The 10,921-nt window shown below is 37.0% G+C and overlaps 1 long non-coding RNA gene across 1 annotated transcript; it reads right to left on the bottom strand.

Annotated features, from left to right (window-relative positions):
- Nucleotides 1-5,666: 5,666 nt before the first annotated feature.
- LOC116965512 lies at nucleotides 5,667-10,638 on the bottom strand. Its single transcript, XR_004409414.1, has 2 exons — nucleotides 10,557-10,638; nucleotides 5,667-5,907 (listed from the first exon to the last, which is right to left on the bottom strand). It is a non-coding gene; the product is annotated as an uncharacterized LOC116965512 (long non-coding RNA).
- Between the last annotated feature and the right edge of the window lie 283 nt (nucleotides 10,639-10,921).

Raw genomic sequence — 10,921 nt, forward strand, 5'->3', positions numbered from 1 at the left:
TAATTTAAAATGAAGCAATGAAAGAACTTTCTTCACACACCAACACTTTAGGAAATGTTCAATGTGAACAGTTAGAAATCCATGGCCTATACCCACAAATTTTTATTTACAGCAACTTCTTCCACATGTATATCTTAATTTCCTTTACCGTATTCTTATTTAAATACATTGTCACTAAGCCTGCACATCCTCTTCCTTTCTGAAAGTATTTTAAAATATTGTTCAGAATTTCCAACAAAAATAAGAATATTGAACTTGAAAGTCCACTGAATTTATTGCATATCCATTTTTCTTGATCTATCAGGTCAAGTGAGATGAACGAGCTGACAGCTTGTCAACTGTTCTTCATTTGATGGTACTGTGAGCAGTTACATAAAAGTATGACAGGATTTTTGTAGCAACAAAAATCAGCAGGACCCTTGACTTAACATCTTTAAATATGCCTAATATGTATCTGTTGCTATGTACCTATTTTTATTTTTCAGCACAAAAATAAAAGCAATGGTGGGTGAACAAGAAAAAAAACAAAACAAAACAAAACAAAACAGGACTTTGAATATGTCTTCCTAGCATCTTGTTACTTTTCTATATCTGAAGTGATGATTTCTAGAGTTCTAAAATAATCACAATGAATCTATGCTTAACAAGAACTCCAGTGTACTCATGTTGATACAGTCTGCTTCTGATTTTGTCTTGATTTATGCACATTTCTTCTAGTAAGATGCTATTATGTCAAAGCTTAGCAGAAACCACTGAATAAATGCCATTAACTTTCACTCTAAGCAAAATAACTTCAATAGCTTTGATAAATGTCCATCCAAATACGCTTCACTCTTGCTCCAGCAACTGTGCATCATCACCTGCCCTGGGAAAACCCAGCAGTATACAAAGATTATTTGCATTTGTACAGGGATATGTAGAAATGTTTGAAACCCATTTTAGGTGTCACCAAAGAAAGGCCTTGAAGATAAGCACCATATTTGTTTAAAAAATAATACTTCTACCCAAAGGTTACCACTGCGGTCATAGTAAAAGTCCCAATGCCTTAAAGGAAGCCAAGATTTCACTTGCCTGTAAGAGCTCTCCAGAATCTTGTAAACATGACTAGCAAGACACCTGAGCACAGGAATCGATTGGCAGAAGGATTTCTTCATTTAAAAATCTGGCTTTCTTTTGAATTCGAAATTAACACTGCAAGTGAAAAGTCTGAGGGAAAAAATTCAGCTGAAATCAATGCACATATTTTGTTCTGATAAGACATTTCATTTCAGGTCTAACTGCTATATGATCAATTTATATACTATACTATTAAATAAATAACTTAAAGTGCACAGAAAAAAAAAATAAAAACACAGGAAAGGACATTTAGTCCTTATCAGAATCCTTAAAGAGCTTCTTTAGTCAAACAATATTTAGTCAAATAATTATATGCCAAACACTGTTTGAGATGTGATTATATTTCTAGGTAGAAAATGGTTCCCTTAACTCTTTCCACCTGGTTCTAATTAGCATCAAAGCACAGTATGTATGTGAAAATGGTAGCTTTTCTGTGTCCTACATAGCATATAACATGGATGTTTGTACTTCTCTTGCTTTGGCTTTTTCCCTGTGACAAAAGAGGGAAGTGTCTTCCCAGTTCTAATAGGGCACTGATAATGAAATGAGATGTGGTACCTTTCCCCTAATCGGATCCTTCTTGCAGGTTAGTAGCCTGTAGAAGTACTGGGCAAAAAGATAAGATGAAAAAAAAGGTTACAGATTACAATACCTATGTTGATCTGCAACTTTCTTCCTTTTACTGCAAAGGGAAAGATGAATACCAGAACCCAGAGAAGGGCTGAGTATCATTCATAACAGGAACTGACCTTCTCATTCATCTGTAAAACTGGGCTAATGACTGCTGCCACATACCCCCATAATAAAATGCTTCAGCATCTCCTTATACATAATACAAGATCTGGGTAGTATAAAAACCTGATTAATTCCTCTCCTAACATAACAGACACTGTAGCAAACCAAGTGTTTCCATTTTTGTGAGATGAAGAATTTTACTAATTTAACAATTCTGCAAGAGCTCATCCATTCTCATGCTTTTTTTCAGGTACTATAGGCCAATCGAGATGTAAGATCCATTGTATTCACACCAAGTTTAAAATTGTAGGACTGTTGAAATGCTGTTTGGAAGGGCTCTCTTAAGATTATCTAGTCCAGCCTCCTGCTCAAAGCAAGACTATTGCTGACATTAAATCAGGTCAGTTGTAGTGTTGTCTAACTGAGCACTGGAAACCTCCAAGGATGGAGATGTCCCACTACATCCCTCAGGTTCCAGTGATAGAAGAAGAATATTTGACAGAAAAAATATCCACCATCAGTCCATTACCTAATAGCTCAGTGTCAGGTTATCTTCACTCAGAATGTAAACTAAGCTTATCTCTGCATCCCAAAGGGTGGATGGAGAATGGGGTGGTGCTTCAAAACAAAAATTTTTATTGCTTCTTGCTCCTTGGCAAATTAGTACAAAGCTCACACTTTGGATAATTTATATTCTGCTATAGCACAGTATTTTGTCTGTTAGATGTTCTATCTATTATCTGAACATAACTTTGGAGAGAATTTTCTGTGGCCTGACTTTCATGGAGGAAGAGAGGCTTTAGACATTTTACAGATGCTTCCAACACTTTTTGCATGGCAAAAATTACATTCTAAGAGATGGAGTCTCTGTTAGGAGCTAACATCGTATAAAAAACACTTTGAAGTACACCAAATAAGACCTATTATTTTGTATTTTTTTTTCAAGTAGATTATGATTACCATGAAATCACTGGTACATCATTACAAGGTTAGCAGAAATGTGATCCTCAAAGTACATTCGTGGCAGGAATACTTGGAAACCCCATGTGGCTTTGTGGCAGAAACACTGAATTGGGCAGACACAGGTTTTTATTCCCAGCTTTCTACTTACCCACAGTAGGCATATTATTTCATCTGTTCCCCATCTGCAAAACAGAGTAAATGTCAGTGACCTACTTTATAAAGTGCTTTGAGATCTATTAATGAAAAAAACTATATGAGAGACTTTGCTGATACTAAATAAAAGGTATGATCTCTGGGAATTACCCAGGGGAGCTCTGAGTCTTCATGCAAGAGGATTGCTCTGATTTAAATATATTCCTTTAGAAGCTGATTCAGTAAAATCATTGCAACTGTTGTAATACAGACAAGACCAAAGAAAAAGCCTGAAGGAATAAGTACAGGCGAAAGAGAATGTGTTTGTAGGTCAAGCAGTGCATAGCAAAATTGTCTGAAACAAGCACTTTAGTCACAAACAGTTCTTACTAGCTTTCACCTCCTCCCATTTTAACTTCAGATCACAAAAGAATAGAATAGAAAATTGTATAATTTACATTACATACAATACAAATTAATGTAATAGCAAACAAGATCCAGCCCCTTTACCTGAAGTTCAACCACGTTATTCTCTGCTGCAATATAAACCATACTTGCAACTTCCAGTAGATTGTGCAAGCATGGAGGACAATTAAAAAGAACTAAGGAACAACCTGCGCCAGATGTGGACTTCCTAGTATATTTTAAAGTAGAGATGATTTATTTTGGCGGCAGTCCAAAGCCAGGGTGGGAGGACTTAGCCTGAAGGATAGATGGTGTTGTCGCTGTCATCCTTCCTCATAGTTTTGACTGGAACAGCTTAAGAGCCTTTTCAGCAGAGCATGCTGAATCAACTCATTCTTGGCCAGCTCAGTTTCGTTTTTGCTGAGCCCAGTGAAGGCAAAGAGGAGGGCGTGACCACCACAGCCTCTTTATTCTGCAGACTTCCTAGACCTTTTGTCATGGTTTCTGCTACCTGGATCTAGTGAAAATTGAACTATGTCAATTTTCCTATGTGTCTTGTGACAGGAGTTGTACTTCTTGTGCATGTTCTTGAAGTGCAAAAAAGCTGTGTGATTCACTATGATGCTGCCACAAGCCCCCTTATCTGACTCATGTTATCAAACAATTATTAGCACTTAAAAATATTAACGTGGGCTTTTTTGACTAGAACAGGAAGGAGGAATAAGTGGTGTAGAATGTAGTGGCCTACATGGATTAATTCAATCTTGGATGACTTTCTATTAATTTGTGGGAGAAGTACATGTGTTTGCAGCATAGAGAGTTAAACATACTCTGCTTTAGATGAGTCTCTAGGGATTCCAGTGAGAGTATTTTGATGCTTGAATCCAAGAGAAACAGTATCTAGTCAATCTACTAATTTAACTGCAATCAAGGGCATTTAGACTAAGAAGCATGGAACAACACTAGATCTCTCTCTTCAAAACTTTTGTTGTTGAGCCAAAGAGGAAGCCCACCCTGTGACATGGAAGCCCTCTAAGTCCTTCATTTTTCCACAAGGAGATGTACCTGTGCCTAGTGACCAGAGCAAATGGTCTCATCCGATTTCTCTTCCAGCTTAGGCCACAAGTTTTTGTAATGATAAGTTGGTTCACCTGTCTGTGCTTTAAGAAGTGCTGTTATACAAATAAAATCTGGATATTCAGAGAATTACAGTGTTAAAGGTGTGAGGCAACATTAACACTTCACCTTGCAATAAATGTTTTGCCTAAGATCTTCACATCAGTATTAATACAATATGCCACACACCTTTCATTAGACACATGGGAGGATGACACACAATATTTTGATTTATCTTTCCCTCATTTAGATAAAAATATCTTTCATTTTTAAGAAATTTTTCTAAACTTGAACTTCTCATAGGTACAAGGTCCAGAACCCTTAAAGCCAGTCTCTGGGCAAGAGAGGACTTTAGGCAGATATTACCTTCACTAGGCCCAGGAACCTTAGCAGGAATGGTAACAGCATCCTTCCCCCATCACTGGAGTTGAACTGTCTGGACTGTGCTCTACAAGAACTTAGACTGGTGTTCAACAAAAGCTTAGATGAGATTGCAAAGGAGAAGTGGACAGATTTTGTCTCTTCTCTGTGTTTTTTGAGCCTCCATATATCCTCTTCTAGACCAATGAATGCCAAAATACTCAGAAAATCATATGGTAAGCTTGGGCTTACTAGCAATATTTTCATTCACACTTTCCCATCTTCTGAGTCAAGACTCAAATGCAAGACATCAGTGGAATTCAGACCTACGACCTTCTGAAAATTCACAATTAATCCGCTTCGAAAGCACCATACACTTCAATCTCAGGGCAGCTTCTGTTGTCTTTGGTGTGGTGCAATAACTCAAATAAGATGCTTGGAATCCCTTTCCATGTACCAACACTGTTTACTGCGTATTTCTATAACATGCATCTGACATCAAATCTCCCTTCAGTTATGGTTTTAAACAAACCAATTGACAGGCTTATAAAGCTAGTCTAAGTCTCAGATGAGAATCTTTATTCCAGAGAGTAGCTATTTATCTCATGCTTTGTTGGGGGCAGGGGAAATAGGAACATTTTCTTTTTATAGTTACAACTTTGGCTTTCATGACATCATCAAAATGCATTGGAATTCAGCTTCTCTTCTTTCAGTACTTTAAAAAGAGACAGAAGGAGGAAGGAGACAGGAGTTTGTTACATACCTCTAATATTCTGCCAATAGTAATAGTTTTAAAACGAAAAATAAGAATCAAGGATAATTTTAAGGGAAAAAATTACTCACAGAGAATTTTGCATTTATTGTCTGATTAACACACATGTTTACATGAGTTAGAGAAATAGTCCTGTTTTATTTTAGACATAAGTTTCTTTATACTACCCATATTAGAGGAAATTCTGTATTTTAAAAAAATAGGATTTTTGTCTTTCCGCAGGCATTTCTAATTGGCCACATTCTTCTTTCATTTTCTCAAGTAATACTTTTTTGATGTTCTTCAGCTTCCTTCAAACATTGGGTAATCTAGAATGATGAAAAAATGAGCTGTGATGTTCTTTGATATCTCGACTCTCACATAGTAGTGTATATACTACCCCAAATCCTTCAAAATCTGAAAGAGAATGCATAATGCTCTATAGAAGTATGTATCTGACCATTGCGTTGAGACTGAAGAGTCCCAAAAATGAAGTTGAGTTCTAAAAATTGGGGCGGGGGGTGGGAGGAATTTTTTGAAATGTGGAAAAGAGTAGGGACTCTGCTAGTCAGGGAGAGAAGAGAGCTGTGTACTGATTAATGATGCAGTGAATGGCATTCTATTAAAATCTAATTAGTAGGCTAAAATAACAAAGAATTAACCTGGACTATGAGCCTGTTTTAACATATGAAGAGAAAAATACCTTTTCTTAGGGTTTAATGAGTTTAATGTCCACCTGTAGCTTAACTGACATGGGGAGCTAGGCTTTCCTCATACCTAAAACAAAATGTTGCTGCAACTATGTGTAAGTTTTTCCACCAAACCATACCCAAATAAATCTGAGTTCTCTGCAAAAAAGAATGTCACATTATACTGTCACAATTCATAGTGAACACGGGGCATTAGAATACACAAAGGAATTTGGGAATAACTCAGAATGTTTTGTGTTTAGAAACTTAAAAAAAATAGGTGTTATTTTCTTCAATTAGCTTCGTCAACATGCATTTAATTTTTACATTTGGTATCTCTCCATGCTTAAAATATACATGGGTATGACCCAGAGGGTGAAAGAAGTTATTAGAAGGGGACCTGCAGTAGTTCTTACTGTAGATTGAAAGGTATGTTACTGCCCTGAGAAGGATGCATTGTTCTGGTTAAACACAGCAAACAAATAGTTGTAATCTCAAGACTTCTGTGACTGATATGTAAATGTGTTAAGGCACATTCTTATCTTGGATAGAAATTGAAAGGAAGATTGTTCTTTTCAACATAAAGCAGACGATTCATGCAGCTTAATGATTAAGATGTTAAATACTACCTAATGAAGTTAATATAAATAAAATGATGGTAACATTTGTAAATAAAATCACCCCCAAATCTTGTGTTTAGAAGACAGGAAATTAAGAGCAGCAGCTCAGTAGTGTTCATTTGTTAATGAAATTCAAGAGAAAATAATGACATATATTTTTGAACCGATCTGATTTTCACTGTTAGTATTGTGCACGATAAACTTGATTAAGGCACTGTCCTTGAAAAGCAGTTACGCAGCTCACTGGAAGTGGTTTTTGTGTTTAATACCTTCAACAGTAAGTGGTCAGTTATGCTCTTGAGACTTGTGAGCCTTTGTTCAAAATCTGAAAAATTCTGACTTAAACCACAAAAAACAAGGAAGATAGGCAATCTGTCAAAATAAATTATGTATCCTACCTTGGCAAGCACTACATTACTGCCCTCCCCCATGTCCACACAAACTTAATCTGTCAAAGTCATTCTTTGCTTCTCAAGGCCTTTCATAGCATGAACACATAGGGCATGTGAAGTCAGATAAATTTTGAACCCTGACAATGTTTTTAAATTACATCAGCAGGATGAAATTAAATCATCAAAATTAAAATTGCAAAATATAAACCCAATCTATTAAAGAAGCAACATATATGTTATACATATTTTTAGATTACATGCAAATTAACTTTGCATATGTCAAAGATGATCAACTAATACAACATCTATTTTCTGTGATGTCAGTATCTAAGAGAAGAAAGGTAAGTATGCAGGAAGCAGAGGATTTATCTACTATTGATTTACTGATAGGTGAGATTTGTTAATCTCTACAAACATCATAACAATGTAAATGAATCAGGCGTAGCGAAGGAAGCTGTGCTATAGAGCAGCAAGAGCCCTATGAATGATAAATAAATGCCAGAAACAGCAACCAAATTCAAGAAGCAGGTTTATCATGTGGAATAGATAGAATGTTTTTTGAAATACCTTTTCATCAGTAAATCAGATCTCAGGAAAGGTAAGAAATTTGTTTTGCAAATATATATTTTACTTCATTGTATTTCTTTTGGAGCCAGCTGCTCATGCAATATAAAAGTAAGATGTTTGGTTTTAATATCAACCAAATACTAAGACTGAAAAGTTGCTTTCCTCAGAATTCTCCAGTGCAATCTTTTGTTTCCCAGAAACTGACTGGGAAACATTTTTGTGACACCTGGGTTCTTATTTACTTGTGTATGCACAGAAGAGAAGGTGTTGAAGCAACACAATGTTGAAAATATTTTGTCTGATCATAGGCAAATGCTTATTACTTGTGCCCAGATCATCTGGCTTTGGAGGATGTTTAGTTTAGATGATATCTTGGGACACAGGGATTAAGTTGCTTTGAAAACACCGTTCTCAGGGACTGTGACTGGCACCCAAGAAGTAAAGTAGTGTTGCACCTATTATAACAGCTGGAGGGAATAACTTAAATTTACAAGATTAGGGGAAAAAAATATGCAGCCTTTTCTAAAAAGGTGGGTATGTTAAAGATCTGACTGTTTGGATATAAAAGATCCCATAACTATCATTAAGATAGTCTGTGGACTCCCTGACATCATTATAGCAAAAAGCTATTTGATTCGTTTCTGCCATGGTGCTAGAAAATTGACAGGCCGGGCATAAAGGGATCACATGATGAACTAGGCACTAATGTAGCTGATGAGTCTTCTTATTCTCTCCAACAGCTATGAGGGTCTTGACAGGTCTGACGGACGTATTTAGGAAGAGGAACAGCACTGCCACCATTGCTAGCCATCGTGAGTGAAAGGATACAGACAGTATTACTAGAGGGGCAGGGTGGGAGAAACAGAAATAAAAAGGAGGGAGAGAACGTGTCAGGCTGGATGCCATTAGCACACCCAGAAATTATTATGCAGATATGCACTGGCTCTGGAGGAAGCAAGTACGGTACTCTGTGAAGGGTGTTCCTCCCAGTTCCTTGCCTGTCTGGCGATTATTCAGGGAGGCAGTTTTCCAGTGTTAGCTGTCAAATTGCATCACTCTTGTCTGCTCTTCTTCTACAGGATCCTCATAAGGCTTGTGTGGTATGTGCTGGATATACTGATCATGTGAGACTGTTGGTTTGTAGCCCACAGCCATGCTGAGACACACTAACAAAACTTGGCCTTGTTTTTATGTTTGCTGATAGTTGAATGTTTATGCTGTTGTCATGTTACTGTCCTCTACTAACTGCAGTTTATTGTTGGTACTGTATGATTCTGCTGTTGGCAGAAGAAGGATGACAGAGCAGCAGGCATAGAAAAAGAATAACCATGGAGTCCTCTTCAGTGGGAGTGAGGAAGTGGTCCTTCTTCCATCCTTACCCTTCATGGTCCCTTTCAGTAAGTTGCTATATTGTCCTCAGAGACAAAAATACGAGTGAAACTCTTGCATCTGTTCCCTTGTAATTTGGAAATCTATAGCTTCCAGTAGAGAAAAGCTTCCACAGTTTACTAACAGATTTCCTCATGCCCCATGACTTTGTCTCACAGAACAGAAGGAATAATAAGCGCCTAGGCTGGAAGAGGTGTAACAGCCAGTGGTAGCGGTAGGGTAAAAGAAAACTAAGCTATAGCTGGTCTCCTGAGTCTGAAATGGTACAGTTGCTTTCCCCTGGTGAGGGAACAGATAATGGTGATTACAATAGATGTAACCGCTGATGTGGGTGAGAGCTATGTTGTCAATTTAGCAGTCTGGAAGAATATAAGAAAAACAGCTGACAGCTACAATCATTTTGGTAGCTCTTCACAAGTGATGTATGAGAAGAGGTTTAAAAGGTCTTGTTCGCTTCATTACTATATTTGCTTTGAGCAAGGGTTCACCTGGAAACTCAGTAATATTAAATCCCTCAGCCTTGCGTCAGGCCTGAGGTAGGTAAATGAATTTGTTACCCAGTTACAGTTGGGAAAAATTGAGGTATGAAATAATGGTGACTTATTCAAGGGCAGAAAAATCCTAAGAATATCCAAATTAAACATCAAAGTATCGCTATTTTAAAGACTACCTGAGGTCATAAATTTAACTGATTTTAGTAGTTAATCCAAGATGTACAAACTAGTGACAAGAAAAAAACAAATCAAGGCAGCAGACTGCAATCTAGCTTGCTGATTGCTATGTCCTTTGTTTGTCTTTCATACTTAATTTGAAAACTCCTTGGGAACAGATCACCTTTTTGCTTTGGATCATATGGTGGCTAGACCGAAAGGTTCCCCGTTCATGAGCAGATGCTATAGGAAGAAAACTGATAACTGTGATGAATGTGACTAGACAGTGCAGGGCTGTTAGAAGAAAGATCAGTATTGTTAGTTCTTACAAAAATAAATTAAAAAAAAAAAAAAGTAACAGAGAGCTGTTATTACGTGCTTTGGCAGAAAAAGGAGTTTTAAGAACAGCCCTGCTCTTATATAATGTGTCTGACACCTACGTCAAAATATAATCTTAAGTTTTGTGGATCCAAAATACATTTTTAACAAAAGTTTAGTTCTGTGTGAACTGAAATGTGAGGGAAGAAATCTTTAAAAACATTTTCCATGGAAATGAATGATGAAATGAATAGGTAAGCCACAAAGAAAAATACTTAAATAACAGTGAGACTAGACAATCCCAGTGTCTGAGCTAAACCCACAGAATTCCCTGTAAGAGATTATGGTTTTACCTGGCTTTTGCTCTCCTGAAAATGATATGACATCCTAATTTTCTGAGGTGGAATTTCTTGTAAGAGGCACACCTGTTATGCTATGAAGTAAGAACTGAACATCAGCAAGATGGCAAAGCATTTCTACAGTCAACAGAAACAGTAGCAGATTTTCAGCAGTACCTAGGAAACAAGAATTAAAAAGACTTCAGACTCTGTCCTCGTTTAGTTACTGGACTTCTCCATTACACAGAGGAGTAAACAGAAAAGGATTATGGCTAAGGAGCAGGTTTGTTTTCCCTTTCTCACAATGGAAAGAATGAAAGGAAGATCAAGGTGAGGATAAGTCTTTCTACATAGAACAGGACAGGGAGAATCTAGTTTGT

Source organism: Tyto alba, unplaced genomic scaffold, assembly GCF_018691265.1.
Source record: "Tyto alba isolate M040663 unplaced genomic scaffold, T.alba_DEE_v4.0 Super-Scaffold_42, whole genome shotgun sequence".
NCBI classification, from domain to species: domain Eukaryota; kingdom Metazoa; phylum Chordata; class Aves; order Strigiformes; family Tytonidae; genus Tyto; species Tyto alba.